We start from the raw sequence: 21,964 nt of genomic DNA, 5'->3' as shown, positions 1-21,964 counted from the left end.
CTCAAGATTAGTCCTAATTCGGTTTTAATGCTAAACCCCAAATTTGGGTATGAACCCTAATTCTTCAATCCTCAAATTAACCATTAATAATGTAAGAAATAATCATAACAACAAGGAATTTATCAAACTCTACAGTCATTCTAATCAATTTCAACACTAATTTCTATTTTAGAAGTCTAAACCAATTTCAAGACTTCCAACACAGGACTCATCTTCTCTATCTAGATTCTACTGATGCTAGACGTAGAATAGGAATCTAGAAAGGCTAATAACAAGAATCAGTCCACAAATAGCTCTATCCCCCCAAAGAGTGTTTAGAAAAGTGATGAGAAGAAGTGATAGGGTTTAAGGGACTTAACTTGAGAAAAGAGAAATAATTCTGCCCGACTACGGTTGCGGCGGCCAAGAAGCCGCTGCAGTGCACGCTCTACAGTACCCATAAGGCACGCCATGGAGGCCTCTACTCAAAATTAGTAGACCAGTATAGCGGCAAGGAAACCGCTACGGCGTCTAACCACCAAAACTCCGAGTCCTCTATAGCTGTCCCCTAGGCACTATAGCATGGCTGCTATAGTGGTTATGGTACCGCTGCAGTGCCAACACCAGGACTAAAATATTGTGGCTTTTACCAATCTCGTGCTAAAATTCGAGTATCACTGGAGGCCCCACAGATACCAAACAAACATGAACACACATAATAAAAATGAGCTAAGGATTCACCTTTGAACACGGATTTTCCAACGGAGGTCTAATTGACCAAGTCAACTCCCAATGACCTAAAGCCAAGTTCCCAACGTAAGTTCCGAATTGCATTGGGAACCAAACCGAACACACTACCAATTCCTAAATGACTACCCGGACCTCGCGGAATCGACGAAGTTTCGAAAAAAGTCAATTTACTCAAAAGATAATTTTGGGTCAAACAGATTCCACTTTGAGGCTCAAACCCTCAAAAGTCACTCTAAAACCCACCCGATGACCTAGGGAAAAGTCAATAAGGGTAAAAAGGTCATTAGCACTCTAACGACCTTACATCAGATACCAATTAAACAATCGCTCGTCCTCGAGCGACAAAGAGTAGAAATAGGAAAAAGTACCTGAATCGACAACCAACGGGGATATCTCTTGTGCATATCGAACTCAGTCTCCCAAGTAGCCTCTTCAACGGGACAATGCTTCCACTGAACCTTGATCGAAGCAATCTCCTTCAACCTCAGCTTCCTAACCTGCCTATCCATAATCACTATAGGCTCCTCCGCATAAGATAGATTCTCATCAAGCAACACAGAATCCCAACGAACTATATATGAACCTTCAGAATGATACTTCTTGAGCATGGACACATAGAAAACTAGATGAACACCTGACAAGCCTGGTGGCAACGCTAACTCATAAGCAGCATCTCCGACTCTACGGAGAACCTCAAATGGGCCAAGGTACCTCGGACTCAACTTTCCCCTCTTCCTGAATAGCATAACACCCCTCATGGGTGAGATCTTAAGAAGCACCTGCTCGCCCACTCCAAACTCTAAATCCCAAACCTTTCAGTCCGCATACATCTTCTGTCGACTCTGAGCTACTAGAATCTTTTCTTAAATAAGCTTCACCGTATACGTGGACTCTCTCAACAAATCTATGCCCCACGGGCAAACCTCAAATGTATCAAACCAACAAATAGGAGAATGACACCTCCTACCACACAAGGCCTTGAATGGTGCAATATCAATACTCGTATGGTAGCTATTGTTGTACGCAAACTTCGCTAGGGACAAGAACTAGTCCAATGGACCACCAAAATCAATTTAACCTGCTCTCAATATATCCTCGAGCACCTGAATAGTCCTCTCAGACTGACCATCAGTCAGGGGATGAAAAGTTGTACTGAGGTCCAACTAAGTACCCAACTCTATCTGAAAGAAACTGGAAGTAAACTGGGGACCTCAATCCTTAACAATGGAAATAGGGACCCCATACAATCGCACAATATCACGAATATAAATCCTGGCTAACTTCTCTGCAGTATAAGTAACCTGAACTGGAATGAAATGAGCGAACTTAGAAAACCGGTCAACAATAACACGAATTGAGTCAAACTTGCCCAGGGTCTTCGGAAGACCCACTGCAAAATCCATGGCAATTATCTCCCACTTCCATTCGGGAATGGGCATCTTCTGGAGCACACCACCAGGTCTCTAGTGCTCATATTTCACTTGCTGACAATTTCCACACTTAGACACAAAATCTGCAATATCTCACTTCATCCTGCCACACCAGTAGTGTTGTCTCGAATCACGATACATCTTCGTGGCACGCCGATTAATGGAGTACCTTGAACTATGGACCTCGGTCAAAATCAAATGAATCAAGTCGTTAAACACGAGGAATGCACATGCATCCTTTGCTTCTCAGAATGCCCGCACTATCAAGCATGGCCTCATTGGCCTCAGCTCTTAGAACGTTATCACGAATCTTACACAACTGGGCATCCTAAAACTGCTGGGCCCTAATTTGCTCCAAGAGGGGTGACCTCGCCTCAACACAAGCTAAGACTCTATCCGAAACTGAGATGTCACAATGCACAAAAATGTTAGCCAGATTTTGAACCTCCATGGCTAAAGGATGCTCAAAAGAAACCAATCGGGCTAAGCTACCCATACTCACTGCCTTGTGGCGCAATGCATCAACAATGACTTTGGCTTTCCCTGGATGATAAAGAATAGAAATTTCATAGTCCTTCAGGAGCTCCATCCATCAGTGCTGCCTGGAATTAAGATATGTCCAGGTAAACATGTGTCGAAGGCTACGGTGGTCGGTGAAAATTTCACAATGGACACCACACAAGTAATGCCTCCAGATCTTCAAAGCGAAGAACACAGCTAGCAATTTAAATCGTTGGTAGGGTAGTTCTTCTCATGGATCTTCAACTGACGGGAAGCATAGGCGATGACACTACCCTCCTGTATCAAAACAACACCTAATTCCACACGGGGTGCATCACAATAGACTAAGAAATCCCTACCTTCCACGGGCAATGCTAGAATCGGGGCTGAAGTCAAAATGGTATCGGGCTTTTGAAAGCTCTCCTCACAATCATCGGACCACTGGAAAGGAACATTTTCCTGAATCGATTTGGTCAACGAAGAAGCAATAGAAGTGAAACCCTTCACAAATCGATGGTAATAGCTGGCTAATCCTATGAAGCTGCGGATATCGGTCATAGTAATAGGCCTCGCCCAAGCTCTAACGGTTTCAATCTTCTTGGGATCAACCATGATCCTGTCATGACCCAATCGGAGGGCCATAACGAGCACCCAGAGCTAACATACCAAGTACCTCTAAACATACATCTCATAATCATTTCTAGGTGGACCATAAAGATAGCTCATGGATATTATAATCTATAAGGACATTTATCACAACATAACGGCACATCTCTGTATAATCTTCAACAATTATGCCCATCTTCACCAGCCGACAAGGCTACTACAATGTTGTATAACAATATGAATAGGTAGGGTTATGAAACATCTAACTGCACACACACATGTCTACGAGCCTCTACATAGAATACAAGCGACTATGAAGACCAATACCAATAGACTGCAACTCCGAAGTAAGTGGAGTGCTCCTGAGAATCCGCTGATAAAGCACCTACGAATCCGATCCATCTTCCTGACTACCTGCGGGCATGAGCGCAGCGTCCACAACAAAACAACATTAGTACAAATAATGTACTGAGTATGTAAGGCATGAATAACAACATAACAAGAAAAATGGAACATAACGTGAGATAAAGATAACCTGTACATCTGATTGCCTCATAAGGCGGATACCATGCATTGCTAACTTTAACTTTTTAAATCAACATTATATATATATATATATATATATATATATATATATATATATATATATATATATATATAAGTAAACTGCCCGACCATATAGGTACGGTGTTATGCTGCCGGCCATATAGGCACGGTGTTATCATCATTAGCCCGCGTCCAGGCCTCCCGCATCCGGGGTAATCATCTCACGCCGCCCACTAGTGGTGTCTGCCCGGCCATGTAGGCACGGTGTTATCTTGCCCGGCCATGTAGGCACGGTGTTATCTTGCCCGACCATGAAGAAACAATGTTATCTTGCCCGGCCATTGAGGCGCAGTAATATATATATAGTATCTTACCCGACCATTAAGGCACGGTGTGAAAGAAAATACTTACATATATATAAAGCATGCGTGAGAGCCCAATTAAAAGCTACAACTCTATCGGAGTGACGTAATGTCGGTAGCCTCCGATTTATATTATGGAGCAATCGCCATCGCTATATCTCACCTTGAAGGAACAATTATCATAAGGTGAGATCATCAACAATGAATAAAATTAAGGAAATCATGAAATAAGCTCAATAATCTCATAATAGCATCAAATCCATAAGCTTTGGAATCTCCAAAAATGGAATCATCATCATCATCATTTTCATTATGGAAAACATCTATCTTAGCATCATAAGAACTTTGAGAATCATAGACTTCTAGCTTTTTTTGGGAATAAGGATATTATGGAAAGCATGTGTGGATTCATAAGAAAAGAATCATACCTTTAGAAAGAAAGGGTTTAGCCTTACATACCTTTTTGGTCTCCTTAACTACTTAACGCTTATCCTCCCAAGTTCGTAAATCTATATTCAAGAGAATTCATATTATTGTTAGGCTTATCGTCATATGCTTATCTAAAGTCTTCAAATTAAACCCCTTTAGAATCTGCCAAAATTCGGGCAGCATCTCCCCTGTTTATATCCCTAGCCAGAAGTTATAATACCAACAACCAACACAATAACAAACAACACTAACACCAACAGCATCATCATCAATACCAAAATATTCCATTAAACATCCCACACAATGTTTATCAACATACAATAACAATATACACTTCCTTTCTTCCCAATCAAGGAGCGTAATCTCATCAACACACCAACAACATTAGATATGATCCATATACATAAAAATTTGCCCAACAATACAGCTACAACACGTTCAAAACAGTCCATAAACTCAACGACTACAACACAATACTTTATGACCTTTCTTCTATAACTATCTTAACTTTTAAGACTTGCTAAACCTTCAAATCAACTCAACATAAGAGATAGGATGAAGAACATACCTTATACTTGAAGAACTTTAGCCACACCAACTTTCTTGAAAACCAAGCTCACCACAACATCAAGTAGAAACAAGAACAATCACTTTTCATGAACTAGTTTGGTGTAATCTTGTTAAATTATTGATTTAAGGGGTAATAAGTGTTTAAGATAAGTGTATGGTTGTGTCTAGAAATCCCAAGAAATGTAAATGGTGAAAAAAGTGGAATAATAGGGTATTTATACCCCTTGAGAGTCGGTTCCACAGACTTCCTAAGTGGGGCCCGCGGGGAGCCATTTGGCAGCTTGGAGGCTTATCTTGAAATGCCCATAACTCCCTACTCCGATGTCGTATTGATTTACGATTTATTGCATTGGAAACTAGACTTCCTGAACTTCAATTTAGGCTTTTGTTTCACTTCAAAACTCCTGATATACAATGAGATATACCCCTCTAAAGTTGACCCAAAATTTCAGTCCAAAATTCAGCCACCTTTTTTTTAAATTTTCGACAAACTTATTTTCTTCGATTTGCTTGATCTCGGAATCTTCCGAAACTCTCCATACATGATATTTATCATTAATTATACTTGATAAGGGTCCTGTCCTTTGGTTCTAAAGTTTTCCTTCCCAATTACGACTTACGAGATCGTAATTCATCCTCTACTTCATTGTTACGTACTTCCCATGTCTTGTACCTTCCAAAACTTCACGAGACGTCTCCGATACTCCATTAATACGGTGAAATACGGGGTGTGCTCATGCTCTGAAAGTGCGAGGTGTAACAAATCCCTTCTTTAGACACGACGTGGCCAAAGAATGCCACAGACTTAAGCCAGAGCTTGCACTTCGAAAATTTGGCATAAAGCCTCTTCTCCCTCAACAACCCAAGAATCATCCTCAAATAGAGCTCATGATCCTCTCTACCCTTGGAATAAACCCAATTATCATCAATGAACACAATCACAAATGAGTCAAGATATGGCTTAAAAATGCCATTCATCAAAGTCATAAAAGCAGCTGGGGCATTCATAAGCCCAAATGACATTACAAGGAACTCGTAATGACCATAACGAGTCCAAAAGGCCGTCTACAAAACATCCTCGGTCCGAATCTTCAGCTCATGGTAGCCTGACATCAAATCAATCTTCGAAAATATCAAAGCACCCTCAAGCTAGTCGAACAGGTCATCAATACGAGTAATGGGATACCTATTACGAATGGTGACCTTGTTCAACTGACGATAATCAATGTGCATCCTCATAGTATCATCCTTCTACGTCACAAATAACATAGGACCACCTCAAGGAGAAACACTCGGTCTAATAAATCCCTTAATCAATAGATCTTACAACTGCTCCTTTAGCTCCCTCAACCCAGCGGGCGCCATCCTATAAAGAGGAATGGAAATAGGACGCATTCCTGGATCCAGGTCGATATTGAAATCAGTGTAACGGTCGGGCGGCATACTAGTTAAATCAGAAGGGAAGACCTCGATGAACTCCCTCACAACAGGCAAGGACTCAAGGGGCGGAGAATCAACGCTAGTATTATGAACATGGGCTAAATAAGCCAAACACCCCTTGGCCACTAACTTCTTCGCACAGGACATAGGAAATGATCTTCTTCAGCGTTAGACTCGAAGTATCCCTCCACTCTAATAGAGGATACCAGGCATAGCTAAAGTGACTATCTTGGCATGACAGTCCAAGTTCGTATGGTAGGGAGATACCTAAGTCATATCAGAAATACTATCAAAGTCTGTCGTATCCAATATCATCATCGACCGCCGTATCATACCCCATGAAAGTAACTAAACAAGACCGAAAGACTCGATCAATAATAACAGCAGCTCCGACCGACAGATAGGTACTCCCATACGATCAGAACACAAATCCCAACCAACAACATGATAGACAGATACACAGGAATAAGTAGACCCCGAATTAAACAATACCGAAGCCTGCGGACCACCTCTACCTCTACCTGACTGGTGTCCACCTCTGGTCTGAAAAGTGCCACCGCGGCCTGGCTGAGCACCGCCTCTAACTGATGAGCCACCTCTACCACTAGAAGGTTTTGGGGCCCTCGAAGTCTGAAACCTGGAACTTTATTGGGACCCTTTCTGCACTGACCTGGGATAATCTCTCATAAGATGACTGGGGTCACCACACACATAGCATGCTCTAGGAGTTGGAGGTCTATCTACATGCACGGTCCACTGTAAGGGAGTAAGATCCACCATAAGACTGCCCAGCTCCATAGCCACTAGGCCTAGTAGGACCACCCGAAGAAGCTTGTAATGTTGACTGGACAGGGCGGTTGGGGGATGAATGATAGGGCCTGGATGACTGTCCCCCGCCCCTGTAACTGGATCCACTAAAACTACCATAATGATGTGGCTACTTCTCACTAGCCTCTTCTAAAGATCAAGCCTTAGCAGACTCGAAACTAATGGCATGATCAACAATAGCCTGGAAACAAGACCCTATGGTCACCAACTGAAGGCAAGCAAAATGAATCGGGTACACAAGTCCATTCACAAATCTACAGACACTCTCCTCCTCTCGGCGAATCTGGGTAGCATATTGGGATAAGAACAAAAATCTAGCCTCATACTCAGAAATAGACAACCCGCACTGTCGCAGACGAAGAAAATCATCTCTACATGCATCCCTCAAAGTACGCGGCACGTACTTTTCCAAGAAGGCCAAATGGAACTGAGTCCAAGAAAGAGGGGGCGCGCCTACTGGCCTGCTATCAATAAATGCTTTCTACCAAGTCTTCGTGTCACCGCGAAACTGGAATAACGTGTAGTCCACGCCGTGAGTCTCAACTGTACTGATTTTATAGAGACGCTCATGTATCTCTACAAGGAACTCAAAAGCATCCTCAGTATGTAATCCATAGAACTTGGGAGGCTTTATGTTCAGAAATCTTCAAACTAGATCATGATCATTAACAGTCATAGTCTGTGCAGCAACATGCCTCGAGGCACCCTCAGGAATATGAACAACACTAATATGCGGGGCCATGGCTGCAGTAGGATGCATACCCATGGTCTATCCCTGCTTGGGAGTACGTACCCCCCAACTCAAGTCTGAGAATAGCTACCTACAGTAGTGGCACCCTCTACAACATTCTGACCGTCCAAATGAAGAAGCACCTGGGACATCAAATCCTAAAACATGAGGTCAGACATAGTGTCAGGGTAGGTCCGAGGCCGGCCGCAAAGACCTATCACAACCCAACCAGAGGGCCATGACGGGCACTCGGTGCTACCCCACCGGGCACCTCCTATCGTACATTCATATTCTCATCTAGGTGAGCCACATGGCCTACTCATGATTTTCCATACTTCAATAATACTAATCACATCGGGCAACGACACATTTCTATCATTATCAATAAACAATTCCTATGTCCATGTACACAAGACGACGAGGCTAACAAAAGTAATACAAAATATGAGCCGACAGGACTAAAAGATATCTAATCATACACAACTGTCTACGAGCCTCTAAAAAGGGTATGTAACATCATATAGATGGGATAGGGCCCCGCCATGCCCATATGTATCAACACAAAAGAATAATTCCAATAGTTGTAGCTTCGGAGGAAATGGAGCCCCTCTATGCAGCCCTTGAACAAGAAATCTATGGATCAAGCCGGTCTCCCTGTCCACCTGCCGGCATGACGCAACGTCCACAAACAAAAGCGCGTTAGTACGAATAATGTACTGAGTATGTAAAGCATAATCAACATCGTAGTGGGAGTATAAGAAATAGCATAAGAACTAGCATAAGATAGAAGAATCGGGAGGTAATAGAGCCATTTGTACCTCTAGTGGCCACAACCATATTTACTTACTTTTCTTTCATAGGGACCTTCCATTTATAATGCTTACTCACGTATACATACATATATTTATTAGTATCATACCCGTTTCACGTACCCGGCCATGACAAGGCTTGGTGTTATACATACCTGGCCCTACCAAGGCTCAGGGTTATCCGTACCCAACTGCAGAGATGCGCGCGCGATAAGTATCATACCCGGCCATATAAGTTCGGTGATTACATAATAGTCATACATACTTTGACACATATACACGAGAGTACATAAGTATCATCAACATCATTACCATCATCTCTTTCGTTACATCTATCCGTAGAGGATCAACTATCATATTAGGGAGGTGGTAGTATCGTACAAATATCGAGAATCATGAGCTTTAGTAATTTTGGAAATAGAGTTCTTTGGAAGACATTATGGAACTCATGAGATTGTATATAGCAAAGGAACCATGACTTAATGAAAGAATAGTTAGCCTTACATACCTCTTGATCTTCTTAACTACTTAACGTTCACCATTGAAGCTTGAACAATCTACATTTAGAAGGATTCATACCATGGTTAAGCCTTAATGATACTCTTAAATTCAAACTAGAATAATTCATGATCTAATAAAAATTGGGCAGTATTTCCCCTATTTTGTCAACTTCCACCATATTACAAAACAACTCCCAAACATCTATAATAACACCCACAATATCATAATCAAGTAATCACATTCCATTAAGCTTTCAAAATTCATTCTCATGCTCAACTTATATTAACAACTTCACATCCATTCTTAGCACATTTTCATACAATGCTTCCTCATCATTATTTCTACCTTCCATAACAATATTATACCCATATCATAATAAGAATCAAAACGCAAGTTAGCTTACTACTCAAAACATCATAAAAGTTAAATTTTGCCCTCATTTTCTACTTTCTTCTGCTACCCAAGTTGTTCAACAATCAAGCATTCATGATAACATGAAATAAGCATGAAAAATAACCTTTTATTTCATGGGAATGAGCTTTGGAGTAGCTATCAACCTATGTGAAAACCCTAGCTTCAATACTCAAGAATCTCTTGTAGTCTACTAACCCTAGCAAGACTTCTAACACATAGGTACCTTGATTCTTGTCTCTTGATCTTTGTTTTCTCTTGGGTTGGAGTGGAATATGCTTGAAGAAGGGTTTGGAGCTCTCAAGACTTGTGGAAATATGAAAAATGAAATAAAAGAACAAGGGCCATCTATTTATACAAAAACTAAAAATCTGCCCGATGGACTTATACGGACCACTTATACGGTCCGTATAAGTGGACCGTATAACACCACCAAGAAAAAGTCCATTTCTGTAAAGGTCATGTTATACGGACCCCCCTTATATGGCCCTTATAAATTTATACGGACCATATAAGTAGCCGTATAACTCACAGTTATCCGAAACTTTCTCTCGTTGATTCGTTTCACTTCCAATCCTCGTGGAACCTTCTTGGCACTTATATAATACTTCATTAATCATAAAATGGGCCCTATAGCAGCCCCTCAAGACATTACTAAATTAATATTAGCTCAACTATAGTGAAAACCTTTCCGAACTCGACTTATATTTCACTTCCTTCAACAAAGTAAACTTCACATATTCATAAAACTTTGAAATCTTATGGTACGCACTTTAAGCTATCTAATACTTTCCTTAATATTGTAAGGATTTCATAATCACCTTAAGCTCACATTAGCCTATTCGCAAGGCAACAAATCCAAAATTTCTGAGGTGTAACATTTTCCCCCCCTTAGGAACATTCGTCCTTGAATGTTAGGTTCTTGGGGATTCTATAAAAATTTCGCCAGAGTTTCCCCCTATAATATGGCACTACCATCCTGCAAGAACAACCCAAAATACATCGCCTCACAGGGCTACAACAACAGAATCGATAACCATGGCCACACACGACCAGAAAAACTTCAAGGAAAGCACTACATACCTGAGGATAATGGCGTCTCTGCCTGAGTCTCCTCTGAGGGGGAGGGGGGGTGGGAAATAAATGCGGGTACCTGAACTTCATGTCTTCTTCTGCTTCCCAAGTCATTTCCTCTCTATTATTATTTGTCCATAAAACTTTTATGAAGCTACCTCTTTGGTTCTGAGCTTCCGTACTTGCCTATCTAGAATGGCAATGGGGACTTCTTCATATGACAATTGTTTGGTAACCTGGACATCATCTAATGGTACAATTTTGGAAGGATCTCCAATGCACTTATGAAGCATCGATACATGGAAAACTGGGTGAACTGACTCTAAGTCAGGAGGTAAATCTAATTCATAAGCCACTTGGCCTACCTTGCGTACAATCTCATAGGGTCTAATGTACCGGGGACTAAGCTTGCCCTTCTTGCCAAATCTCATGACGCCCTTCATCGGCGACACTTTAAGAATACCCAATCCTTCACTTAGAACTCTAAGTCCCTTCGACGATTATCTGCATAAGATTTCTGACGACTCTGAGTTGTTAATAATCGATCCTTATAAGCTTGACTTTCTCTATTGCTTGCTGGACCAAGTCTGGCCCTATCAATTTAGTCTCTCCTACTTCGAACCACCCAATTGGAGATCTATACTTGCGCCCATATAAAGCCTCATACGGGGCCATTTGGATACTAGAATGATAACTGTTGTTATAAGAAAATTCAATAAGTGATAAATGATCATCCCAACTACTTCCAAAATCCAATATATATGCCCGTAGCATATCCTCAAGCGTCTGGATAGTACGCTCAGCTTGCCCATCCGTCTGTGGGTGAAATGCCGTGCTAAGACTCACCTGAGTCCCCAAACCTTCTTGGAAAGTTTTCCAAAAATTGGTTGTAAATTGAGTCCCTCTATCGGAGATAATAGATACTGGAACACCATGAAGTCGCACTATCTCTTTATCATAAAGCTTTACATAATCTTCTGCTACATAAGTAGTTCTGACCAGTAAGAAATGAGTTGACTTCATAAGTCTATCTACAATCACCCATATAGAATCATTCTTACGTCGAGAACGGGGTAAGACTACAATAAAATCCATGTTAATTACTTCCCATTTCCAAGTTAGAATTTCTATAGCTTGTAACAAACCACCCGACTATTGGTGCTCGATTTTCATTTGCTGCCAGTTAGGACATTGAGCTACAAATTTCGCTATATCCTTCTTGATTCCATTCCACCAATATATAGATTTAAGATCATGATACATTTTCGTTGCTCCGGGGTGAACGGAATAACGAGAACAATGGGCTTCTCTCAATATTTGTTGGCGTAATCCTGCAACTTCAGGAACACATAACCTGCCTCGGCATCGGGGAACTCCATCTCTAGAAATCTCAAAGGATGACTTCTCCTTTTGAGGGAGTGTATTTCTGTATTGAACTAGCATGGGATCTTCGTATTGATGCTCTTTCACTTCAACTACTAGCGACGAGACCGCTGCATTTTGAATGATAGCTCTTATACTGCCTGAGTCCACTACTCGAACTCCTAGGCTAGCTAACTGCTGGAGCTCATAAGCTATCTCTCTTTTCTCTGGCTGAACATCGCATAAACTTCCCATAGATCTATGGCTAAGAGCATCAGCCACAACATTTGCCTTCCCGGGTTAACATCATAATCTTTCAACAACTCCAACCATCGCCATTGCTATAAATTCAATTCCTTCTGCTTGAAAATATACTGGAGGCTCTTATGGTCTGTATAAATATCAACGTGAACGCCATACAAATAATGTCTCCACATCTTCAATCCATGAATCACTGCAGCCAATTCAAGATCATGGGTCGAATAATTTTTCTCATGTTTCCGTAACTATCTTGAAGCATACGTAATCACCTTACCATGTTGTATTAACACACAGCCTAACCCAATGCATGAAGCATCGCAATAGACAACATAACCTTCGATCCTCCGGAAGTGTCGTGATCGCGTAAGGTAATCTATCCTTTAGCTCTTGGAAACTACGTTCACAAGCATCCGTCTATTGAAATTTAGCTAATTTTTGGGTCAGCTTCGTGAGTGGTGCAGAAATAGAAGAAAAGCCTTCTACAAATCTCCTGTAATAACCTGCTAAGCCTAGAAAACTACGAACCTCCATAGGGGTTGTGGGCCTTGGCCAAGTCTTCATGACCTCAATCTTTTGGGTATCTACTTAAATACCATCGACTGAAATAATATGCCCCAAAAAGGTCACTGAAATTAACAAAAAATCACACTTAGAAAATTTGGCGAACAACCCTCGAGTTTGGAGAGCCTTAAGGACGGTAAGTAAATAATCCTCATGTTCTACTTCAGATCGAGAATATACCAGGATATCATCAATGAACACGATCAAAAATAAATCAAGAAAAGGCCTGAACACACTGTTCATTAAATCCATGAATGCTATTGGCGCATTAGTTAGCCCAAATGACATTACCCGGAACTCGAAATGGCCATATCTGGTTCTGAAGGCCGTCTTAGGAATATATTTCTCCCTGACTCTCACCTGATGATACCCAGATCTCAAATATATTTTTGAAAACCATTTGGCACCCTACAATTGGTCGAATAAGTCGTCAATCCTTGGAAGTGGATATTTGTTCTTGATCGTCACTTTATTCAGTTGCTGATAGTTAATGCACATTCGTAAGGAGCCATCTTTCTTTCGCACAAACAACACGGGTGCTCCCCACGGGGAAGAACTAGGCCTAATAAAAAAAATTTCGAGCAAGTTCTTCAATTGCTCCTTCAACTCTTTCAACTGTGCGGGAGCCATCCTATAGGGAGGAATAGATATGGGCTTGGTATCCGGTATCACCTCAATAGCGAAATTAATCTCCCGCTCTGGAGGGAGGCCTAGAAGCTCTTCCGGGAATACATCCGGAAACTCGTTCACCACGGGGACAGACTGAAGAATTGGCGATTCAGCTTCTACATCTTGAACCTGAACTAAATGGTAAATACAACCTTTAGCAATCATTTTCCTCGCCTTGAGATAGGAAATAAACCTACCTCTCGGGGACGCTATATTTTCTTTTCATTCTAAAACTTGTTCTCCCGAAAACTGGAAGTGAACCATTTTCATTCTATAATCAACATTGGCCTAGCAAGAAGCCAACCAATCCATGCCCTGATAACATCAAATTCCACCATCTTTAACTCATATAAATCAACCATAGTACGATGGTCACAAATCACAGCTACACAATTCCTATATACACGGCTAGCTATTACCGGTTCACCAACGGGTGTAGATACCTTAAAAGGATTGATCGACTCCAGTTTGACCCCAAACCGACCAGCAATATATGGAGTAACATATGACGATATGGAGCCCGGATCTATCAAAGCATATACATCATGAGAAAATACCGATAATATGCACCGTGGACGACATCGGGGCAAGGCTCAAGATCCTGTCGCCCCGCCAATGCATAAATACGATGCTGGGGACCACTAGAACTGGGAGCTCTCCCTCTACCTCTACCATGGATGACTGGCGTCTGTGAACCCGGCCCCATAGGGCGTATAGATGATGAATACCCGGCTTCCGATCCTGAAGGCTGGACTCTGCCTGTTACATCCCGTACTTTTGTATGTTGGATTATTCATATGTTAACTGACATAAGCTCGGCGGACAAGATTATCTTGAGGTTATAAGTATTTATGTCATTCTTAATAAGTGATAGGTAAGTGTCGTGAAGGTTAGAGGTTAAACAAATTCGGGATATGGTTTGAACCGCTCGGACAGGACAATTTTTTGTCATACACAATGATGCAAATAAAGAGAGCGGAGTATAAAAGGATGAGGTCCCGAAATAATTTAGGACTTAACAAGTGTGACCATGGTGATTGAGAATAATATATGGTGTATGTATAAAGAAGCTATGAACTAGAGTTCTACCACATGATTATGATAATGAGTATATAGAGCATGTTAGAAGGGACCAATATTGAGTGAACTGAGATCAAGAAATTAATTAGGTGTATAATTGGTTATGAAAGAATAAGTGGAAAAGTTGGAATGTGGAATTATCCACGTGTAGTCATGTAACGTGCAGCACCTAAATGACTAAGGTGTATACATATTTGGTGGCATCTTTTGGGAGTAGAGTGTGTTAGGTGTAATGAATAGGGAGGGGGATCCATGTTCCATTAAAATAGACCTCCTTTGAGACTTATATTTTATTAGAGATGACTTTCATATTAAGATTGATAGGTAGCACTCTTTTCATTAGCTGGGTATTCTGGTATAGCAACGTTGGTGGGAAACAATATGCACATATGTGTATATCTATTTTTATATAAAATCTGCCATTGGAAAATTCCTATGCGCAAGAAATATGCGTAGAACAATATAAAAGTTATGCCACGTCGGTTTCTGCCGGATCATAGCAAATCGAAAATTTCTTCGAGGTGAAGTAAGGTGAAAGAAGAGTTGTTCCTAGCATATAAGATAAGAATTCTTCTCTCCTAGATATATTTTTAAATTCATTCAAGTCACAGTTAAATTGTGAGATGAGAACTATGGAATTAATGACGAAAATCGGATAAGTTGATGTTGTTGTTGTCGTGTTGTTGTTGTTACTGCCGATGTGATTGTTGTTATAATTGTTTGTTGGTATTGCAATTTCGGACTAAGGATATAAACAGAGGAAATGCTGCCCGAATTTTGGCAAAATTCTTAAAGGATTTAATGTGGAGGCTTGAGATAAGCATATGACGACAAGCCTAATAATAGTATGAATGGTTTTGTATATAGATTATGAGACTATGAATGATCTTACATAGATTGCAAGACAAGAAGTAAGTTGGAAAGTGAAAAGTAAGCTTCCAGGTGTGTAAGGCAAACCATTCTTCCTTTGGCATGATCCTTGTTGTTATTCATTCTATATGTACTTCTTATGATTCCATTCTTAGACGAGTAAGGTCTAAATGTTTCTTGTGATGGATTATTGATATTGTACTCCTATTCTGTCCCGAAGGGAACACCCATAAGGTGCCAAGTTGAGTTGTGTATATGGTTTTACTAATGATTTCGAGGAAATGAGTTTTATACTAAAGGAATCACAAAGTTTGATTTTCAAAACCACTCCGAAGGGGGTGCGAGATTTTACTACTTCATTTCATTTACGATTTATGTTTACATTCCATAGTATCATCCCTTTGTATTGATATGATCATTTATTCTTTGGGTAGGGCAATAAGATGAAATTGAGTAGAATATAAGTAGTAAGAATTTCATAACAATTCTACCCTCAAACCTGGAAGTATGTCCTCCTAAGTCTAGTGAGTCCTCCAAAGTCTAGTGAGATACAAATTTGATAACTTCTAATCAGAGACTAAGGCTAATAACTGGATTGTGATGAATTGATTAGTGACTTATGATATGAATTGAAATTGATATTTGTGGATTGAGTTTGTGTTGATATGATGGTGATATTTAGCCGAAAGCGGCTGCCCGAAAGGGCTATCATTATTATGCCGGAGGCGGCCGTCCGAAGGGACTATTGTGATACTGGCCGCAAGCGACTCTCCGAAGGGACTATTCTTTTAACATATCAGAAGCGGCATGTGTGTTGGATTGCATTATTTACTTAAAGATTGTTTTGAGACTTCGTGTAAACATTTATGTTTCTTCCAGCGAAGGCTGCAGGTATCGAGTTAGATTGTGATTTTTTACTCTCCTAAGTTAAATTATGATTACAACTTGTTAGCACCTTACATACTCAGTACATTGTCCGTACTGACGTCCTAAAAATGGGCGTTCATGAAAGATTGTTTGGCAAGTTAAGTGTATAGCTAGGATGCTTAGATGTCGGTACAGGGATTGGAAAGTTCCACCATCGTTGGAGCTTGATTAAGTATGTATAGATATGTATGATTATGGGTATGTCATTACAGTCCACTCATAATGTTCGGAAATTTTAGAGAAACTTGGATGAAATCTTGTGGTATGTTTGTCGAGATGTCGACAAAGTGATGTCGATTGAGTCATTTGTGGATTTTAAAAGAGTATGTAATTTAGATGATTTCATATTTAAATATTATTTGATTATATATTTATGTGTGTGATAATGATTTCTATTTGGAAAAGTTTTATGTTCTTAAATTTTTTGAAATGACAGGTTTTGATAGAGCTAATGTCTGAGGGTTCGCTCGACTCTGATGAGAGTCAGGTGCCCGTCATGCCCTATTAGGATTGAGGTGTGACAAAGTGGCTTCAGAGAAGTTCGTCCTAGGGGTTGTCTGCAAAGTCGTGTATAGTAGAGTCTTGCTTATAGTGTGTTGCGCGCCACATTTATGAACAGGAGGCTACAGGGAATTTAGGATGGTTACTCTTCTTTCATATCTAAGATCGTGCGATAGAGTCAAGCCATAGGAAATGAGATTCCTTATACTAACCCTTGATTTCAGCAGAAGAACGGTATCGACAGAAGCAAGCGAGTGATGATATTGGAAGTTATAGAGGTAAGTCACTTCGTTGAAGCTATGTTATCAGAATATGCATTTATATGATGATGGATTGGTTGTCATAGAGATAAGTCGGAAAACAATGAAAATTGATTAAATGTATCTCTTGATGATAAGTTCGGTTATAAGTTTGTGAACAAAACAAATTGAATGAATCGTGTACAAAGGTAAGCAACGGTAAGAAAGATGTATGTCGGGTAAGGTAAGAATATTGAGGTATGCTTGTTGTAAAGTCAAGAATGAAAGGAAAGTAAATAGAAAGGTATAATAGTAGATCGTAAAGGATCCGAATACATCTCGAGGTGTGATATATGAGGTAAGTTTCGACATCTTTGCACTTTTACATGAATTTGGGAGCCCTGTGTGGCTGAGATATGTCGTGTATATATATATATATATATATATATATATATATATATATATATATATATGTGCCCCGTGAGGTATTATTGGTATTTGCGGCGTGCAGGTTTTGGATAGTAAGAAATATAGAGGAAACTCTGCTGAAAATTTTATAAGACTCAATAGACTAGTTTAACATTCGAGGATGAATGTTCTTAAGAGCGGAAGGATGTTACATCCCGTACTTTTGAACGTTGGATTATTCATAAGTTAACCGACATAAGCTCGGCGGACAAGATTATCTTGAGGTTATAAGTATTTATGAAATTCTTAACAAGTGATAAGTATTGTGAAGGTTAGAGGTTAAACAAATTCGGGCTATGGTTTGAACCTCTCGGATAGGACAATTTTTGGTCATACACAAATATGCCAATAAAGAGATCGGAGTATAAAAGGATAAGGTCCTGAAATAATTTAGGACTTAAGAAGTGTGACCATGGTGATTGAGAATAATATTTGGTGTATGTATAAAGAGGCTATGGACTAGAGTTCTACCACATGATTATGATAATGAGTATAGGGAGCGTGTTAGAAGTGACCAATATTGAGTGAACTCAGATCAAGAAATTAATTAGGTGTATAATTGGTTAATAAAGAATAAGTGGAAAAGTGGGAATGTGGAATTATCCACGTCTAGTCATGTAACGTGTAGCACCTAAATGACTAAGGTGTATACATATTTGGTGGCATCTTTTGGGAGTAGAGTGTGTTAGGTGTAATGAATAGGGAGGGGGACCCATGTTCAATTAAAATATACCTCCTTTGAGACTTATCTTTTATTAGAGATGTCTTTCATATTAAGATTGATAGGTAGCACTCTTTTCATTAGCTGGGTATTCTGGTATAGCAACGTAGGTGGGAAACAATATGCACATATGTGTGTATCTATTTTTATATACAATCTGCCATAGGAAAATTCCTATGCGCAAGAAATATGCGTAGAACAATATAAACTTTATGCCACGACGGTTTCTCCCGGATCATGGCAAATCGAAAATTTCATTGAGGTGAAATAAGGTGAAAGAAGAGTAGTTTCGGGCATATAAGGTAAGAATTATTCTCTCCGAGATATATGTTTCAATTCATTCAAGTCACAGTTAAATTGTGAGATGAGAACTACGGAATTAATGACGGAAATAGGATAAGTTGATGTTGTTGTTACTTAAGAATTTCATACAATTCTACCCTCAATGTGGTTGTTATTATAATTGTTTGTTAGTATTGTAATTTTATGCTAAGGATATAAAATTCGGATGAATATGCTGGCTCGAATTTCGGCAAAATTCTAAAAGGATTTAATTTGGAGGCTTGAGATAAGCATATGACGACAAGCCTAATAATAGTACGAATGGTTTTGTATGTAGATTATGAGACTATGAATGATCTTACATAGATTGCAAGACATGAAGTAAGTTGCAAAGTGAAAAGTAAGCTTCCAGGTATGTATATATATATATGGCAAACCTTTCTTCCTTTGGCATGATCCTTTTCATTGTTGTCATTCATTCTATATGCAAGCTCCTTATGATTCCATTCTTAGAAGTTGAAGGAAGGTCTAAATGTTTCTTGTGATGGCTTATTGATATTGCACTCTAGAAATGAATCTCTGAAGGGAACACCCATATGTGTGGCCAAGTTGTGTTGTGTATATGGTTTTACTAATAATTTAGAGGAAATGAGTTTTATACTAAAGGAAACATAAAGTTTGATTTTCAAAACCACTCATAAGGGTTGATGGAGATTTTACTACTTCATTTCATTTATGATTTATGTGTTACATTCCATTGTATCATTCCTTTGTATTGATATGATCATTTATTCTTTGGGTAGGGAAATAAGATGAAATTGATTAGAATATAAGTAGTAAGAATTTCATAACAATTCTACCCTCAGAACACAGAAGGTATGTCCTCCTTTGGCAAGACTTGTGAGTTACAAATTTGATAACTTCTTATCGAGAGAATAGGTGTGAATATGGAAGAACTCCCTATTGTGATGAATTGATTAGTGACTTATGATATGAATTGAAATAGATATTTGTGGATTGAAAAGTTTGTGTTGATATGATGGCGATATTAAGCGGGAGATCTTAATATCTAGCGGTTATTAAAGGGCGGTGGCCATCATTATTATGCGCTCGACCGTCCGAAGGGCTATTATGATACTAGCCGAGAAGCGGTTGTCACAGGGCTATTCTATTAACATGTTTAACATTACTATTATGCATGTGTGTTGGATTGCATTATTTACTTAAAGATTGTTTTGAGACTTCGTGTGTACATTTATGTTTCTTCCAGCGAAGGCTGCCGGTATCGAGTTAGATTGTGATTTTTTTCTCTCCTAAATCAAATTATGATTATGACTTGTTACCACCTAACATACTTAGTACATTGTCCGTTGCACCGACGTCCTTTTGCACCGGGGACTGACTGTGTTCATGCCCGCGTTACCCCAGTTGTTTGGCAAGTTAAGTGTATAGCTAGGATGCTTAGACGTCGACGTCGGGGTTGGCATGTGTGTTGGAGTTCCACCTCATTTATGTTTCGGAGCCGTGCGAATCATGTATAGGTATGTATGATTATGGGTATGTCGGGGCCACGTGCCGACTCATAATGTTCAATTTACTTCTTAGAGACTTCTTCGTGATAGTATCCTATGGTATTTTTGTCGAGATGTCGACAAAGTGATGTCAGTTGAGTCATTTGTGGGTTTTAAAAGAGTATGTATTTTAGATGATTTCAATTGGTTTAAAGTACTTATTTGATTGAAAGTTTTCATAATCGTTATAAAGATAATGATTTCTATTTGGAAAAGTTTTATCTTCTTAAAAGTTTTTGAAATGACAGGCTTTGATAGAGCGAATGTCTGAGGGTTCGCTCGACTCTGATGAGAGTCGGGTGCCCGTCATGCCCTATTAGGATTGGGTGTGACAAAGTGGTATCAGAATAGTTCATCCTAGGGGTTATCTGCAAAGTCGTGTCTAGTAGAGTCTTGTTTATGGTGTGTTGAGCGCCACATTTATAAACAGGAGGCTACAGGGAATTTAGGATGGTTACTCTTCTTTCATATCTAAGATCGCGCGATAGAGCCAAGCCATAGGAAATGAGATTCCTTATACTAACCCTTGATTTTAGCAGAAGAACGGTATCGACAGAAGCAAGCGAGTGATGATATTGGAAGTTATAGAGGTAAGTCACTTCGTTGAGGCTATGTTATCAGAATATGTATTTATATGATGATGGATTGGTTGTCATAGAGATAAGTCAGTGTAAGTACAACAGAGGAATTGATTAAATGTATCTCTTGAGGATAAGTTCAGTTATAAGTTTGTGAACTAAACAAATTGAATGAATCAGTACAAAGGTAAGCAACGGCACAAAAGATGTATGTCGGGTAAGGTAAGAATATTGAGGTATGCTTGAAATACAAAGCTGAAGGATGAAAGGGAAAATAAATAGAAAGGAATAACAGGGTAGATCGTGCAAAGGATCAGGTACATCTTGAGGTGTGATATACGAGGTAAGTTTTGACATTTTTGCACTTTCACATGAAATTGGGAGCCCTGTGTGGCTGAGATATGTCGTATATAGATATATATATATATATATATATATATATATATATATATGTATATTAGCCCTGTGAGGTATTGTTGGTATTTGCTGCGTGCAGGTTTTGGATAGAAAGAAATATAGAGGAAACTCTGCCGAAAATTTTATAAGACTCAATAGAATAGTTTAACATTCGAGGACGAATGTTCTAAAGGGGGGAGGGACGTTACATCCCTTACTTTTGTATGTTGGATTATTCATAAGTTAACCAACATAAGCTCGGCGGACAAGATTATCTTGAGGTTATAAGTATTTATGTAATTCTTAACAAGTGATAAGTAAGTGTCGTGAAGGTTAGAGGTTAAACAAATTCGGGCTATGGTTTGAACCGCTCGGACAGGACAATTTTTGGTCATACACAAGTATGCAAATAAAGAGATCGGAGTATGAAAGGATGAGGTCCCGAAATAATTTAGGACTTAACAAGTGTTACCATGGGGATTGAGAATAATATTTGGTGTATGTATAAAGAG

The sequence above is a fragment of the Lycium ferocissimum genome, chromosome 8 (genome assembly GCF_029784015.1).
Source record: "Lycium ferocissimum isolate CSIRO_LF1 chromosome 8, AGI_CSIRO_Lferr_CH_V1, whole genome shotgun sequence".
Classification (NCBI taxonomy): domain Eukaryota; kingdom Viridiplantae; phylum Streptophyta; class Magnoliopsida; order Solanales; family Solanaceae; genus Lycium; species Lycium ferocissimum.
Note: the sequence above shows the minus strand (reverse complement) of the source record.